This window comes from Lissotriton vulgaris, chromosome 5, assembly GCF_964263255.1.
Source record: "Lissotriton vulgaris chromosome 5, aLisVul1.2, whole genome shotgun sequence".
Lineage (NCBI taxonomy): Eukaryota > Metazoa > Chordata > Amphibia > Caudata > Salamandridae > Lissotriton > Lissotriton vulgaris.
The window spans coordinates 1,650,107,412-1,650,125,767 of record NC_141693.1 but is presented as its reverse complement, the minus strand read 5'-3'; positions in this window follow the sequence as shown (position 1 = coordinate 1,650,125,767).

Sequence of the window (18,356 nt, the reverse complement as noted above, 5' to 3'; positions counted from 1 at the left end):
GTGGGTTTTGGGGTCTTGGACCAACGCTGGGTATGGATACTTTTGATTGCAAGAGGTTTGAACAAAATCCATGTTGGCAAAGGGGAGTAAGGGCCTAGCTGCACAGAGCGCTCGGAGTGATCTGGGAAATATGCAGAAATATGTCAAAGTGCCCATTTTTCCATTTTTGCTTTTTGGCTGTTTGGGGGGGTTAAACTTGTTTTCGCCTGGGTTGACGGGTCTGGGGGCATTGCTGTCAAGGTCTAATACGGGATAAAAGTGGTTTGGACAAAATCGGAGGTGAAAAAGTTTTTCCATTTTCAGGAATTTCGCTCACTTTAGTGTTTTCGGGGGGCTGTTTGGGGGGGTTCCTGGTGTTTGTGGATGGGTTTTGGGGTCTTGGAGCAATGCTGGGTATGGATACTTTTGATTGCTAGAGGTTTGACGGAAATCCATGGTGGCAAAGGGGAGTTAGGGCCTAGCTGCAGAGCTCGCACGGAGTGATTTTGGAAGTAGGGCAAAATATTTCCAAGTCCCCGTTTTTGTACTTTTGCGTTTTGCCTGTTTGGGGGTGTTAAACTTGTTTCTGCCTGGGTAGACGGGTCTGGGGGCATTGCTGTGAAGGTCTAATACTGGATAAAAGTGTTTTGGATAAAATCGGAGGTGAAAAAGTTTTTCCATTTTCATTTCAGAGTTTTCGCTCACTTTTGTGTTTTTGGGGGCCTGCTTGGGGGGGTTCCTGGTGTTTGTGGGTGGGGTTTGGGGTCTTGGAGCAACGCTGGGTATGGATACTTTTGATTGCAAGAGGTTTGACAGAAATCCATGGTGGCAAAGTGGAGTTAGGGACTAGTAGAAGAAAGCCTTTGACACTATTTTTAACTTAGGGTTCATTAGAGTTAGCAGTATTGCATGGGGGAGTTCGAATTTTTGGCAACTGGGTTCTGGGGTCTACTCTTTGAGCACTTGTCGAGAAATGTCTAATTTTGGTTGCAAGTGGTTTGAAGAAAATCCATGGTGGGAAAGGGGGGATTTGGGCCTACTTTACTTTCAAAGTACGTTTTGTCACCATTTTCCACTAGGCCTCAGACAGGCACGTTTTTTGTGGTCTGATTGGGGGTAATCTACATTTTAGCGTTGATGTTTAAGGGTCTGGGAACACTGCTGGGAAGGTCTAATTTTGTTCTAAAATCGTACTTTACACTACACCTAGCTTGATGGGAAAGATCCGCAAAATTCGCCTATACTTATTTATCCTTCAAAAGGAGACTCAAAGTACGCCCTTTTGAAACTATTGTACTGTTGATTCTGAAACTGAAAGTGTGACATTTTGCACTACACAGCGTACGTACCTTATATTTTTTTCTCAGGGGTGTTTTAATATCACTTCCTGTTTTTGCATCAACATTTACAGGGCAGCTTTCACCCTGTGCAATGGAAAAAAGGATGAAGTCAGGCTTCACATTAGTGACACGCAATTCAGCATCCGCCAGGCAGGCAGTGGACAGGGTGTCTTCTGGTCACCTACATTGATCGAAGGAGCGTCAGATGGAACGGATGAGTACCTCAAATAACCTGGAATGGCTTGATGCATGCAACTTCCCAAATTCAACAGGACAATTACAACAACATACAGTAACAGTATCCATTCATTTCTACTAATCTTTTAAGTAATGTTATTGCTGTGAACTTCTATGAGTGTGAATCTGCATTTCTTTTCTCTCTGCTTCTAAATTTGCTATGTTTTTGCTTTGTTTAACAGTAATTTAATGTTCTAAGTGTTTATTCTCTCTGAGGGCAGAGAGGCAAGTGAAATTGCGTAATGACTGCAGCCCTGTACTCTCAACTTGTTTCTTCGTAGTTCAAATCCAAAAATGTGCTTGTCTTCATTTGTTGTTTGACTATCGATTGTGTGTTTTTTTTCCTCTTTACCAAACTTTCCCCAAAAACCCCATTCCCATCCAATTTTCAAACCCTAAACCTCTTCCCCCGGGCTGTGTGGTATTTCCTTGTGGTGTGACTGACAACAATAGATTCCACACACTTGCTGGGGAGGATAAGGTCAAAGCAGCCAAAATCATTACAATCAGAAATGTGCGCCATCGTGGATTGATAAGAACATCCTCCTCCTACACGACGTGAAAAATCAAATGCTTAATGCTTACGTTACGTTGATGACGTGTCCTTTGCCTTAATTTCTTATAGCAGTCCAACTTCACGCAACTTCTTTGTATATTTACATTAATTTAACACTGCTTAGGCAACAATTTAGGGCACTGTTCTCTACCGTACTATCTAATGTACTGTTTCTAATGCTACGCTCAGCCCACTCAATGTTTCATTTCCTTTTTTTTTATATGGTGATACTGCCAGTGTGTACCACTACTGCTACCAGCACAACAATGATATTGCATCCGTCGAGGATTCAAGTCAACAACCAACCTTATTCACCAATCGTGATTCACAAATCACAAGTAAGATAAACATATTGGAGAGGTAGTAGACTAATGGGCTAGGACTAAGTTGGGAGGAGAGCAGAGACTGACAGTACTACTAGTAAAGTACAGTAGTAGGGCTACTGAATTGACTAACTCGGTTACTTGCATTTTGGTACATTTCAGGACATGATGTTTCATTCATGCTGGTAAGTTTGAAAAACCAAACTTCCAGTAACCACCGCCAACCCCCACACAAAATAATATGAGCGCGTATACTGTGTTTTGGAATGAAAAATATAATTATTAAGAAATATAAATTATGGATGTTGTTGTCGCAAAAATAAAATAAATTACCCCACTCACCCCCCTCCCTAACCAAACCAATGTCCAAAAATCAAAAAGTTCCCTTTCCCAAAAACCCAATTCCCACCCCCCCAACAGTCTTTAAAAAAGGGTCAAGGGACCGTCACTTCCTCCGGTGGCGTAGTGTGGACAGCTGGTGCTGCACGTCCCGCAGCTCTTTGCGGAGGTCCTGGAGCTGGTGCTGATGTTTTTCGCCCAACTGCTCCGGGTAGCCCACTCGCTTTCGGAGGCTGCGTTGACGTACCATCCAGGCTCTAGGGGGGGCAGCTGTTATTTTTGCTGCTGTGCGGAAGTGGCGGGAGGCTGTCGGGCCACGGCTCCGTTTGGCTGGAGGCTTGGGGCTGGTGGACCCGGTGCACTGGAGGAGAATGTACTGGTTGTTGTAGTGTCCTCATGCTCCCAAGCCCACAACGGCGATACTCGGCACAAATAGCCTCCAGCTTACGGGCCCTGGCCCGGACAGCCATCTCCTTACGGGTGAGCTTTTTTGGAGTAGCATCTATGAAGAAAGAAAGAAAAATACTGTAGCCAATAGTCTTTAACATAAAGTCAAAATAATTCAACGGAAAGTTGACACTCAGTAACACCAGCATCAGTAACACCAGCAAGTGGCAAACAAAGTATAGCATTTTGAAGATAACGGACCAGGTTTTTTTGGATTGTCGATCCACAACTGGCGCCTCCCGTGTGTGATGTTATTTATATTTTCTAACTACTATTTAAGGGTGCCTCAGATAAGAGGACCGGGTACTGTGGAGGTTCTCGCTGATTCGTCTCAGCCGTCTCAGCTTTCCAGCATCTCCACGTGTAAATGACTTCCGCATTTACACGCGAGACGCTGGAAAGCAGTACAGCTTAACCTGCCGTGCACACGGATACTCCTATGGTGTGTCGCATCTTTGGTATTAACCATCACACGGACGGCTGAGACAAATCAGCGAGAACCTCCACAGTACCCGGTAGCCGGGTCGGAATTAGAACCGGCTGAGAGCACATAGCCATTGAGGCAATAGCTTTGGAACCGCTGCCCGCGGGAACCCTGTTGAAGTCGTGGGCTACTAGCCCTGAGAAACACGTGTTGGCTGGGCGTGGTGAATAAATCTGAATTGAAGAAAAACTTCTATCAAGACTACTTCCACATTGTTTGTCTATTGGTTGTGTTGTTTGATTACCTACAGCATTTACTCTGTAACACCTGTTGTAACAGTATAACATTTTGGCATGTATCTTTCCACCGTCTTTGTAAGCCTGTGACATTACTGGGAGTTTCAGGAATTCCACTAGCAGCACTATGGGTGGACTCACTACTACATACATAGTCAGAGAGTACTAAAAAAAGGCCTTTTTTACTTTTTTTCTCTTGTGTTGCAAAAGAAATTACTGGTACATGAACTTGTGGTAGCCGCCATAATGGCAGCTCACTCAGCATTCACCCAAGAAATACAGACACAGGGAATGATGATGCAGACTCACAGTACTTTAAGCAGTACATGCAGGTAGGGGTATGAACATCATACACCTCTGCTATCGATGAGGATAAATAAGAAAAAATCCAGGCTTCCAAAGTACATCTATGATTCTTCTTAATGTCTCAAATGTACCAAAATTTATTTTTGTCAACAACCAACTAACACCTGTTTCATTATATTTTGGAAACCGCAGTCTTCTTATCTTGAATTGCATTCAACAAAAGCATTCTTTACAGTCATAAATATTAAGACTCGCTCGTCCTTCGTTTTACCCTTCTTCAACTCTTCGTTCTTCACATCCCTAGACTACATCTGATATGACTTGGCTTCACAATACAAATTTGCCAGCTGAATTGAAGTGAAATAGAGGGGGCCATTTGTTACCCGAGAAGTACCGCAGCTAATGCTATTACAAGTCAAGGTTGACTGTCTTCTCCGTGATAGTAGCCCAAAAAGTAGTTCTAAATTGGTAACTGTTCTTAACAGTACAGTCTACTTATACTAGTGTACTGTGTACTACTGTACAGTACATCATACACTCCTTTGCGAGCCTACTCAAAAACATTTCAATGAGTAAGGAGTATTATAACTTACCACCGTCCGCCGCCGCTGAGTCTTCCCCCCAGCTCCTTCTGTTGGCGCCGCCGCATCCAGAGTGGACCCCTCCACACTGCGGGCCCCGGCACTGGTGGTCATCTGTGCCGCATCAGATGTTGTGACTTCTAGGAAAAACATGCAAAAACTACAGTTGATGGACAGAATGTAGAACAATATCATACATTCACCCCAGTACAGAGATCTGGGCCTAAATCCATCGTTTTTTTGCACTCCACACCACCCCAGTTCAGACATGGTCATATGCAAATCAGTCTGACCCTGTGCCTCATGGGAACAGTCCAGCCCGAACTGCCAAGTCATGCCTTCCCTGGACCGGAAACAAGCTTCAGAGGACGGTTTCTGGCATTCCAACCGTCTTCAGCCCGGCTTGCTGGAATCCAGTGGTGTGGAGAGCATGGGACTCACGTCTGAGCATACCCATCCCACTTGGGGTGACAAATGCAAAAACCACAGTTGAGGGACAGAATGCAGAACAATGTCATACATTCACCCCAGTACAGAGATCTGGGTCTGAGTCCATCGTTTTTTTGCACTCCATACCACCCCAGTTCAGACATGGCCATATGCAAATCAGTCTGACCCTGTGCCTCATGGGAACAGTCCAGCCCAAACTGCCAAGCCATGCCTTCCCTGGACCAGAAACAAGCTTCAGAGGACCGGTTTCTGGCATTCCAGCCGTCTTCAGCCCGGCTTGCTTGAATCCAGTGGTGTGGAGAGCATGGGACTCACGTCTGAGCATACCCATCCCACTCGGGGTGACAAATGCAAAAACCACAGTTGATGGACAGAATGCAGAACAATGTCATACATTCACGTCAGTAGAGAGATCTGGGCCTAAATCCATCGTTTCTTTGCACTCCACACCACCCCAGTTCAGACATGGCCATATGCAAATCAGTCTGACCCTGTGCCTCATGGGAACAGTCCAGCCCGAACTGCCAAGCCATGCCTTCCCTGGACCGGAAGCAAGCTTCCGAGGACCGGTTTCTGGCATTCCAGCCGTCTTCAGCCCGGCTTGCTTGAATCCAGTGGTGTGGAGAGCATAGGACTCACGTCTGAGCATACCCATCCCACTCGGAGTGACAAATGCAAAAACCACAGTTGATGGACAGAATGCAGAATAATGTCATACATTCACCCCAGTACAGAGATCTGGGCCTAAATCCATCGTTGTTTTGCACTCCACACCACCCCAGTTCAGACATGGCCATATGCAAATCAGTCTGACCCTGTGCCTCATGGGAACAGTCCAGCCCGAACTGCCAAGTCATGCCTTCCCTGGACCGGTAACAAGCTTCCGAGGACAGTTTCTGGCATTCCAACCGTCTTAAGCCCGGCTTGCTTGAATCCAGTGGTGTGGAGAGAATGGGACTCACGTCTGAGCATACCCATCCCACTCGGGGTGACAAATGCAAAAACCACAGTTGAGGGACAGAATGCACAACAATGTCATACATTCACCCCAGTACAGAGATCTGGGTCTGAATCCATCGTTTTTTTGCACTCCACACCACCCCAGTTCAGACATGGCCATATGCAAATCAGTCTGACCCTGTGCCTCATGGGAATAGTCCAGCCCAAACTGACAAGCCATGCCTTCCCTGGACCGGAAACAAACTTCAGAGGACCGGTTTCTGGCATTCCAGCCGTCTTCAGCCCGGCTTGCTTGAATCCAGTGGTGTGCAGAGCATGGGACTCACGTCTGAGCATACCCATCCCACTCGGGGTGACAAATGCAAAAAGCACAGTTGATGGAAAGAATGCAGAACAATGTCATACATTAACCCCAGTACAGAGATCTGGGCCTAAATCCATCGTTTCTTTGCACTCCTCACAACCCCCAGTTCAGACATGGCCATATGCAAATCAGTCTGACCCTGTGCCTCATGGGAACAGTCTAGCCCGAACTGCCAAGCCATGCCTTCCCTGGACCGGAAAGAAGCTTCCGAGGACCGGTTTCTGGCATTCCAGCCGTCTTTAGCCCGGCTTGCTTGAATCCAGTGATGTGGAGAGCATGGGATTCACGTCTGAGCATACCCATTCCACTCAGGGTGACAAATGCAAAAACCACAGTTGATGGACACAATGCAGAACAATGTCATACATTCATCCCAGTACAGAGATCTGGGCCTAAATCCATCGTTTTTTGCACTCCACACCACCCCAGTTCAGACATGGCCATATGCAAATCAGTCTGACCCTGTGCCTCATGGGAACAGTCCAGCCCGAACTGCCAAGCCATGCCTTCCCTGGACCGGTAGCAAGGTTCCGAGGACCGGTTTCTGGCATTACAGCCGTCTTCAGCCCGGCTTCCTTGAATCCAGTGATGTGGAGAGCATGGGACTCAAGTCTGAGCATACCCATCCCACTCTGGGTGACAAATGCAAAAATCACAGTTGATGGACAGAATGCAGAACAATGTCATACATTCACCCCAGTACAGAGATCTAGGCCTAAATCCATTGTTTTTTTGCACTCCACACCACCCCAGTTCAGACATGGCCCTATACAAATCAGTCTGACCCTGTGCCTCATGGAAACAGTTCAGCCCAAACTGCCAAGCCATGCCTTCCCTGGACCGGAAACGATGGATTTAGGCCCAGATCTCTGTACTGGGGTGAATGTATGACATTGTTCTGCATTCTGTCCATTGTCTGTGGTTTTTGCATTTGTCACCCCGAGTGGGATGGGTATGCTCAGACGTGAGTCCCATGCTCTCCACACCACTGGATTCAAGCAAGCCGGGCTGAAGACGGCTGGAATGCCAGAAACCGGTCCTCGGAAGCTTGTTTCCGGTCCAGGTAAGGCATGGCTTTGCCAGGACTGTGGATCGGGCTGTTGGGTGTCTGGGAGTCTCTGTCGTTCGAGCTCCGGCGGGAGCAACGGCAAAGAAAGTCTTGATGCGCTGATGGTGCCTGCTTGCACAGGGTGGCCACTCCTTGACCACAAAGGAGATTCTTCAGTCTTCCACGTCGAGTGGGATGTCGAAGGGTCTAGAGTTTCATTTCAAAGTTTCAGTCAAGATGATCTGGTTCACATTGGCACAGCTCCTACCTTTATTCCAAATCTAGGGGCTGGATCTCCTGCTAGGTCCCTCCTATGGGTGAAACCCAGGAAGGGGGTGGTTACACCCCTTTCCCTTTGTCCAGTTTCACGCCAGAGCTGTGGCTGGAGAGCCCCAGCACCTGTTTGAACTGGAATTTGCATGGGACACCTTGTGTGCCCCAAGCAGTGTCTAGTTTCATTCAGCCCTCCCTGCCCCAATCCACTATCTCCTGTCTGGAGAGGTGTAACACCTCCCTGCGACAGGAAACCTATTGTCCAGGCCTCCCCTGCTGAACCAGAGGGTGGCAGGGATGAACCAGAGGGTGGCAGTGGCAAACCAGAGTGTGGCAGTGATGAACCAGAGGGTGGCAGTGATGATCCAGAGAGTGGCAGGGGCGAACCAGAGGTGGCAGTAATAAACCAGAGGGTGGCAGTGATGAACCAGAGGGTGGCACTGGTGAATCACAAGGTGATGAACCAGAGGATAGCACTGATGAACCAGAGGGTGGCAGTGGTGAACCAGAGGGTGGCAGTGATGATCCAGAGGGTGGCAGTGATGAACCACAGGGTGGCACTGGTGAATCAGAGGGTGGCAGTAATGAACCGGAGGGTGGCAGTGATGAACCAGAGGGTGACAGTGGTGAACCAGAGGTTGGCAGTGATGATCCATAGGGTGGCAGTGGCAAACCAGAGGGTGGCAGTGATGATCCAGAGGGTGGCAGTGGTGAACCAGAGGGTGGCAGTAATGAACCAGAGGGTGGCAGTGATGAACCAGAGGGTGGCAGTGGTGAACCACAACGTGATGAACCAGAGGATAGCAGTGATGAACCAGAGAGTGGCAGTGGTGAACCAGAGGGTGGCAGTGATGATCCAGAGGGTGGCAGTGGCAAACCAGAGGGTGGCATTGGTGAACCAGAGGGTGGCAGTGATGAACCGGAGGGTGGCCGCCATGAACCACAGGGTCGCAAACAGGCTGGACACGTAGAAACAACATGGTCGCGACCGTTGCGACCACACAAGTAAGTTTGCGTTCCCGAACTTGTACAAAACCCTCGCGAACTGGCAAAAACAGCAAATTCGTAAATTCGCACGAATTTGCGAATTTTGCGAATTGCGAGTTCGCATTCGCAAAAATTCGCATATTGCAAATTCGCAAATTTTGCCCATGCTTAGCATGAATCAGGAATATTTATTAGAGTCCTATATACGTTCACAACAAATGTGTTTTCTTGTTCTCTCCCGCTCAAGCTTCTTTCCTCATCACATTCCCACCACTATGCACTACGTGTTGCTCCCCTGCCACTAGCTAGTCTGCTGCTTTCACTATCCCTCTCTCTCCAGTTTTTTTCTGTTTTTAATTTTATTTTCAAACCCTCACACCTCCAACTCCTCCGTTGCTCCCCTGCTGCCTCGCCCTGCAGCTCCCATTACTCTGCAGGAACTACTTTTTTGTGGGACACCGCAGCGTCACTTTGCTTCCTGGATGTTCCTTTCATTTTGATGCACACTTCCATATATTTTTTGTAATCTGCTACTCCTTGGAGTGGTAAAATAAACTTTTTCTTTTTTTTTAAATTGGTTGCTGCAACATAACTGCAGAGGTTTTCCTTTTTTTTGCCGATGCTGTTCCTGCCAAAGGAAACACAACAAGATGAAGGAGGGAGTGCTGAAACATTTCACGCCCTCTCTCCCAGTCAAGACATCTGGGTTGAATCCATCGTTCCAAACAGCATTAGCAAAAAGAAAGAGGAACCTCTGTATCAACACAAACTTTTTTCTTTTTTTTAAACTTTTGCTGTTGCAGAACAGTATTGGCAAAGGGCTTTGGCAAAGCCAAACAAAGGCAAATAGTTGGGTAATACCATTGAAAGACAAGGCCTATTGACTTTAACAGTGCCTGTTTCAAATAACACAAAACATGTGGTCAAGAAAAAAATTATCTTCTTAAGCTGGACGCGCACTATCCTTAATTTTTTTTAAAAATCTCTACATATATACAAACCAGTTGATAATTACGGTTTCTTTGGGGTCACCCATATAAAAATGTCTGGCAATAGTAGTGATTTATTACTTTGGAGTTCTCAAAAGATGCATTTCCCTCCTATTGTAAGTACAACCGAGAAACCTTAGTCATCTTCCAGTGGTTTCATGCCTCGCTCTTCCATAAACCTTGTCACCCACGGTGCTCATTCCGCAGGGTACGTGGAGGTTTCTTATTTAATGAGTAATTTTATTTAATCCCACATTTTAACTCATGAGCAAAGAATTTCGCTTCACCGGCTCCAAAACCATGCTCCAATTGTGTTAGCCTGTGCTAGCCTATATGCCCTGTAAAAATGTAGAGGCTTCCCATTACTTTCATGTATTACCCTAAATCCCACTGTGTCGCAGTGAGTACAGCACTTTACATGGTCTATTACACCGCACAACTCCGTGAGGCTGGAGACCCAGGAACTCGTTACCACCCACTACCCTTGCCTGATCAACCAGTTAACAAGTGGGGAACGGAGGAACTTACTCCTAACTAGGCCTGGGTGGTAAATTCCATTCCGCTTGTGGAATTCGCAGAATTTGGGTAATTTCGCGTTCCGCGGAGAACGCGAAATTGCCCAAAATTCTACATTCCGAGGCTTTGCAGAATTTCTGCTTGTTCGCGTTCTCAAAATGCGTGTTTGCAAGATATTCCTTCCCGAGCACGCAAACAGCGATCGCAAACAGGAACAAAGCATCGCAAACAAGCAATTCCGTGTGTTCGCGGAATTTCTGCGTGTTTGCGGAGATTTTTTACCCTTTCGCAGAACTTTGCCTAGCGCGCCTACGCAGATTCCGCCCACCCCTACTCCAAACTCTGGTAATCACGCTGGTAGGAGCTTCACTCACTGAAACAGTTCAAAAGCTTCCCATGTAAAAGACTTCTGGGAAGTACTCCTGTACTGAGGTATGCTGCCAATCACCATTCATTCATCCATCCTGACTGCCACCAGTCATATGACAACAAAAGATGCCCCTTGAAGCTAATATTTGTATTAGTCACCTGGCAGTGCACCCAGAAGCCAGCAGAGAGGTTTCAAGGCATGGGCAAAGTGGACTCTGGCCTAGGGACCCAGCCTTTAATGGGGCCCCCTGATAGAGACAGCTCTGTTCTGCAGAGAGTCTTGCCCTGATGACCTCGAATAATTCCTAAACAGTTTGTTTCAAATACGGTTTCCCTTTTATTTATTTTTAATGTGGGTGATGTGCAAGAGTCTATTACATGTATTTTTACAGAGAAATGTTGTTTATGTTTCATGCAATATCCATAAAAAAGTTTCTTTTCTTTTAGATCAAAACAGGTCCTCACATATGAGAAAAGGGAGGGTGTCACAGAGATTATTTGCAGTAATATTAGTGAGCTGCTGCTGTTACAATATTAAAAACGGGTCACTGTCCCTGAATAGTAGATGAAAAAATTTCTGAATTTGGAGGAGTGTGCCTGTGCATTGTCAGTGACCTGGCCATAGAGGACACTGAAATTAAATCATAAACTCAAAGTTGTTCAGCAAAGGGGTCCCCAAAATACGTTTGGCCCAGATTCCCCAAAATCTTTAATAAGTCCCTGCAAGCAGCCGCATGCCGGCTCCACCATGCAACCACAGAGATTTACCACACTGAAGGTAGAGTCTAGATCAGGCGCACAACACCCATTGGACTCAAAGGGCTTCAGTCCCCTTTCCCCCCCTGTCGTGAGTGGCAGCCCCTGCTGAACAGCTTCCCGGGCACACAAACAGCCGCACCCGAGCATTTCACGGGCCTTTAAAAGACCATTTGCATGTTAATGAGGACTTGCTGTTGTTTCATCCCTTCTAAGAGCCCCTGCAGCTCTACTCTGCCTATTGCTTAAAGATTCAGCCAGCCCCGAAATTTTTTCTTAGCCGCCCACTCCTCCCCCCCGACATTTTTTCTTGGCCGCCCACTATCCCCCCCACCCTCCCACCCCCCGAAATTTGGCTCAAGTTGCACCTCTGGTCTAGACTATACTGGGCCGGGATTGATTCCAGGAGCATGGAACCTCTCCAACACAGATTATGAGAGCCCACACCCTGTAACTTTTCCCTTTCTTCTGCAAGAAGGTGGTCCTTCATCACTCTGACAGAGCGTACAATTCTCTAGCGTGACAGGGTCAGGTCTAGGCAGCATGGCCATTTGAAAGCAATGTGACAGCAGTGGCCGAAGTGGGGAAAAAAAAGTAGGGGAACTGTGGATGGAGAATCAGGGGGCGGGAATAACCGAAGATTGAATCAGTGGGCGTAGTCAAGGGTGAGGCTAGAAATAGCAAAACATACCAATTTTTTGTACGTTTAGCATTTCACTGACCAGTTACAGCTTATAACGTTATTTAATCAAAACAATGGATAAACATGTTTATTTGAGGTTTAATTCAGGAAAAAGCAAACACTCATAGGGAATGCAGGTGTATGTAAAGCGTGTGAAATATAGCAGGAACAACATGTACAGGGCTCCTCCTGTACACATGTGTTAAGCAGAGCTCAGAAGAGAAAGGGACTCTTCAGGAGAATCTAGACTCACGGAAACCCACAAAGCTTCCTTTATATTTATGTCAGCCAGCTAGCTGCTCAGTCATAATATAGCAAAAAGAACAACTGGTGGACAGAATGCAGAACAATATCATACATTCCCCCCAGTACAGAGATCTGGGCCTAAATCCATTGTTTCTTTGCTCACCATGCCATTCCAGTTTGGACCCAGCCATATGCAAATCAGTCTTGATCCTGCACCCAATGGGAACAGTCCAGCCCGAACTGCCAGGCCAGGTCCTCCCTGGACTGGAAACAAGCATCCTAGGACCGGTTTTGGGCTTTCAGCCCTCATCAGCCAGGATGGCTTGATTCCAGTGGCATGGAGAGCATGGGACTCATGTCTGAGCATACATGTCCCACTCGGGTGACAAATGCAAAAAGAACAATTGATGGACAGAATGCAGAACAATGTCATGCATTCACCCCAGTTCAGAGATCTGGGCTTAAATCCATCATTTTTTGCTCACCATGCCATTCCAGTTTGGACACAGCCATATGCAAATCGGTCTAGATTCTGCGCCCAATGAGAACAGTCCAGCCCAAACTGCCAGGCCATATATATTCAAGTGTCCTTTCATTCGGGAAGGGAACATAAAGCAGTACTCACTGAACTATGCACATAACATATTGATCTTTGATATGCATGGTACATTTTCTTTGCAGCAGGCATATTACCCCTCTTCACTACCTTGGACGAGTAAAACAGCAACTAGACAAAACATGCTCCCATCTCTCTCCATCAGGTACATTGATCACCAAAGATATCTTGGCACTTGTATTGTTGACCAAAACCTGCTGAATATACAAAGAACTTTTCAGTGTTTTTAAATCTCCTGCACTTGTACAAAACCGGTCCCCCCAAACTAAACTGTCCCCCTACCCTTCAAGTCGCCCTTGGAAACGCCTGCTCCTGCCCTTTCATTGCTCCTGTCCAGTCAGTACTCCTGCTCATGCTCAATCAACACTCCTGCTTCATTAATTCCCCTGCCCCCTCCCTTCTCCTGGCCCGTCACTTCTCCTACCTGTTCACTGCTCCTGCCCTGTTCACTGCTCCTGCCCTGTTCTCTGCTCCTGCCCTGTTCACTGCTCCTGCCCGTTCACCGCTCCTGCCCGTTCACTGCTCCTGTCCGGTCAGCACTCCTGCCCGATCACCGCACCTGTCCCATCATGTCACCTCTCCTGCCCTAGTACCTCTCCTTTCCTGCCGCTCCTGTCACCTCTTCTGTCCGGTCACTGCTCCTGCCCAATTCACTCTGTGTACAACCTTAACAAACGACACTAGGTGTCAAGTTCCCCACGTACTCTGTCTGGGGAAAGCTCCTCTGTAATCACTAACTCCGATCTCACTGGCACTGATATGCTAAAGGAAGAGGGCGGGCGCATTGTCATTTGAAAGTGGGTAATCAGCCTCAATCGGAATGACAATGGGCCTGCCCTCGGTCTGTGCGTGCTCAGGGGGTGCGGTTGCTGCTGCAGCCTCTGAAGTTCACAGAGAAGTGCGAGCACCCCCTGGAATCTAATGAAAAAAAGTGATCGTTTTTAAGTCGGACTATTCTTACCGTCCCGGGATGCTTTTTTGAAAGTGAGAAGTAGGGGAACGGACTAAAATAATTTTTAGAAGTAGGGGCACGCCGTGCCCTTCCGTTCCCGCCCACTTCTACCACTGTTTGACAGGCACAGAGAGGATATGGTCCCTCGGCTAGACTGCCGACTGTGGTTCTGGAAATGTTCGAGCCTCGGGGTCGCGTTCACATCCTATGATTCTGAGAAAATCACATAGGGGCATATTATCAAGGGAGTTTATCTCCGCTTTTTGGGCTTTAAAAGCCAAGAAAGCGGAGTTTAAATTATCTCCCTATTACCTAGCTGTCGCTAACACCAGTTAGCGACAGCTAGTAGGAGATAGCGACCATCTTGGGCCCCACTTTGCATGTCAGTGATATTTATCACTAATGACATGCAAAGTGGGCGTGCCAAGATGTTAGCGACTGGAAACAGTCGCTAACATCGCTATCTCCTATTCCCAACTTTTGGAGATATTCGCGCTAAGTGCGAATATCTCCAAAAGCTAACACCTGCCCTGAGCAGTTCTTAGCCATGTTATCCAATGGGACGGTGGATAACATGGCTAAGAGCATTAGCTCGCTAATGCATGAATATCGCTGACTTTTCAGCGATATTCATACATTGCGGCCGATTTTTATCGCATTTGCGACAAACCTTGGTAATACCAAGGTTTATCTGCTAAAAAAATCGCCGCATGTCGGCGATAAATTTTTGTCTCTAACCAAGCAATAGCGATAAATATCACTATTGCTTGGTAAGATGCCCCACAATCTCCTGCGCCTATCAACAAAAAATAAATAAATGAATGTTTTCTTGTGTAAAGTAACCGGTGCTCATGGTAAGCGCTCCAATACCTTCGGGTCCAGTTTGTGCTACATAAATCTGCAAAAACAAAAATAAAAAAAGAGAGAAGAGGACTGCTTACAACACACATCCACAGATACCCACACTAAAGGACAGTCAGTGTGGCATATCAAGGGGGGAATGGACCCTCATGGAAGCAAGGAATATGCCCCCGCTGACCTGCACCTGGTATTGAAAGCAGCTCTAACCAGGGGGCTGCGGGGCACCCACTCTCCTACGCACTGGTACCTCTGCATATTATGCACTAATCATAGCTTCAACCCTGCTACAACCCTCCGATCAGCTGGAGTTTACACAAAACAATACCTCTGTCATTTACGTTGATTGACACACAGGGGATTAGATAGTACCGAAAAGCCACGCTCATGAACTGCTGTTTAGTTTACTTTCTCATGCCAAAGTGTTCCTGTTGTTTGAACAAGTATGTTTTTCACCCGTGTAGTGGTAACCCATTTAGAGCAATAGAGAGGGGGCTGGTTGAGGTGGAGCTATTTTTGTCTTATACAATTAAGAAATGCATCAACCTATATTTAATTGCATTGTGTCTGCTTGTAAATAGATGATCTCATGTCCCTCGCATCTGCTCCATGCTTTGTTTTGATGTTTTCGTTAATGATCTACTTATTCTATGTGCTGTACTTAAAACCCAAATCAAATTAGGGGAAATTACATGATTGCATAAAAATGTGCAGTGTACAATTATCGCGCGCGCAGCATCCGTGATGAATGCTAATTGCATACATCATTTGTTCATTTTTTTTATATGTGTTTCCCCAGCCAGCGCTTGCTCCATTAATGTACATTTTGTTTATCATCCTCGAAATACAGAGATTAGTGACTTTGTACTAACTGTAAGCATTTACAGATCTAAGTGCTGTTCACCGAGGCTGCAATGCAGACTACATTTAACGCTCTGCGAAGCATCGACGTTTGTCAGAAGTGTGTCTTGGATTGTGTATCCCGAGAGGCTTGAGGGAGTAGACCCAGCCTGCAACATTCCCTTTCCTTCTATGGGTTCTTGCTGGACGATACTAGGACCATCTTCGGTTTTTAGTTTGTTTTTTGGGGGGTGGAGGGGGGATGGGGGGGTTAGCTTTGCAATCTATTGTCTCATTTTCCGATAGTAACTGTGCATGCATTACGTTGTTCCGCTGCACCTTTCTTCTCCATCACCAAATAAGACAAAGCCTAAAAAGACAGTAGCACTTGCTACAGCAAACACCTAGCCTAACTGAACACCTGAAAACTTATCCTGAAATGACCTTCAGACGAGCACCCAACCTGAAAAGCATTTTGTGCAAATCTCGAATTCGATTACTACGTTCCTTGACAGACCACCAGGATATCACACATGTAAAAATTGCAGTATCTGCAAACTGAGCCGCAGCAAAACGACAAAAGTACCAATGACACAAGGAAATGAATTCACCATCAAAGAATGGATTGATTGCAACAACAAATTCACTGTCTATGTAATTATCTGTCCTTGCAATCTCCCATACATTGGTAGCACGATTAGACCCCAGCGAACCCGGATCCAAGAACATTATGGCAACATACATAAATACAGCTCCGGTCATCCACTAAAAGAACACTTCCATGACAAACACCAACACAAAAAAGATTTCCTCTTTTTAGGTCTGGAGATTGTACATCAAACAAAAAGAGGGGGTAACCGCGAGCAGAGACTACGAAGACGAGAAAGTGAACTAATCCTAAAATACAGAACAATCGATCTGGGACTAAATAAAGATGCAGAAATGCATGTGTGGCTAGGAGACGATTAACTTTAGTAACACTATAGATCTGTCCGGATATCGGAACCTCTCTCCAAGAAAAATCTACCTGTGTCCACATAACCTTCATCTCATGAACTCAAAAATGCAGCAAGCCCAGGAAATCAGGAATATTTCCTATCAAACAAATATGTACTACCATTGTTCACCCCCTAACTCCTTACCCTTATATCAACTTTGATTCACAAATATGTATCCTTGCAATTTAACCTCCAAAACATCAGCATTTTAGAAATGGTTGTTAGAACTGGGGATCTCTAGTTGGCAGAGGTAGGTACCACTGTCCAAATAGGGACCCTTGCTTCTAGTCAGGGTAAGGAGGAAACTCTCTGAGAAAAACCCCTGCTCACCCTCTAGGAGCTTGGCACCAGCAGTCAAGGCTAATCAGAAGGCAATGTGTAAAGTATTTGTACCAACACTCACAGTAACACAGTATAAACACCACAAACTGACTCCACAACAGTTTAGAAAAATAAAGGTATTTAATCTAAACTACACAAGACCAAAACGACAAAAATCCATAAATTGCGATAAAGTTCTTTAGGTTGCGATAAAATAATCCACAGTTGCTTGAAAAGTTCACAGTTGTCACGTTTAACTCACAGTACCTTTAGTTGCAACAAAGTTCCAAAAGCAGAAGCTGGTGCGGTAGAAAACAAGCAATGCATTGCTCCTGAGACCTTGGGGAGGCGATGCGACAGCCCCACTGCAGAAGCTGGCGTGTTGCGATGAATCCGGTCTGCATGGGAAGGAAGGCCACTTGTATGGATTGCGGTGCGTAGGTTCCGTAGGAAGTTTGTTCTCACAAAGGCACGATGCGATGATCTCGTAGGGGCTGTGACGATCTCCGGGGCGACCATGCGCGATCCAGCGGCGATCTCTCTCTCGCAGCTCCTCGATGCAATGGTTCTGTGACGATGCTCGCAGTGACGTGATGCGGTCCGCAAGCAAGCGGTGCGGAGATCTCACCCAGCGATGACAGGCTCTGCGACAACACTCGCAGCGATGATAATTTTCCCGCACCGGTCTGGTGCGTCCCGCGAACGAAGGATGCGACGGCTCTGGCAGCAGCCACAGGCGCTGCGACGATCACGGCCTTCAAAGCGGTGGGAATTTCCTCGCACTGTCGGGGATGCGCTCCGCAGCGAGCGATATGATAACTTTTCTGTAGCAAAGTCTTTAAATCTTGGTTTCCAGCTTCCCAGCACAGGTACAACTTCCAGATGGACCACACATGGGCCTCACACTCCAAGAAGGGCAGAACTCTCTCAGTAGAGCTCAGGGGAAGCTGGGGGTGTAATCCTTTTGTTCCTGGGACTTCAGAACAGGTAGGCAGCTCTTCTCAGGCCCTTGGAGATTCCTTCAAGCAAGGGGACACAGCACAAAGCAAAATCCTTCCCCTCTCCTTGGCAGCAAAGCAACAACAGGGCAATCCAGCAGAGCAACAGCTGGACAATCTTTCTTCTCCAGTTGCAGCTTTCTCCTTGGCAGAGGTTCCTTCTTGATTCCAGGATGATCTAATTTTCTGTTGTCAGGGGTCCTGTACTTATACCCCTAAAAGTCTTTGTTCTCTTTGTGCAAGTGGGCCCTGAGCCCGGTCTGAACCAGTTCTGGGTGTTTCTTGAGCACATTGTTTTCCTGGCT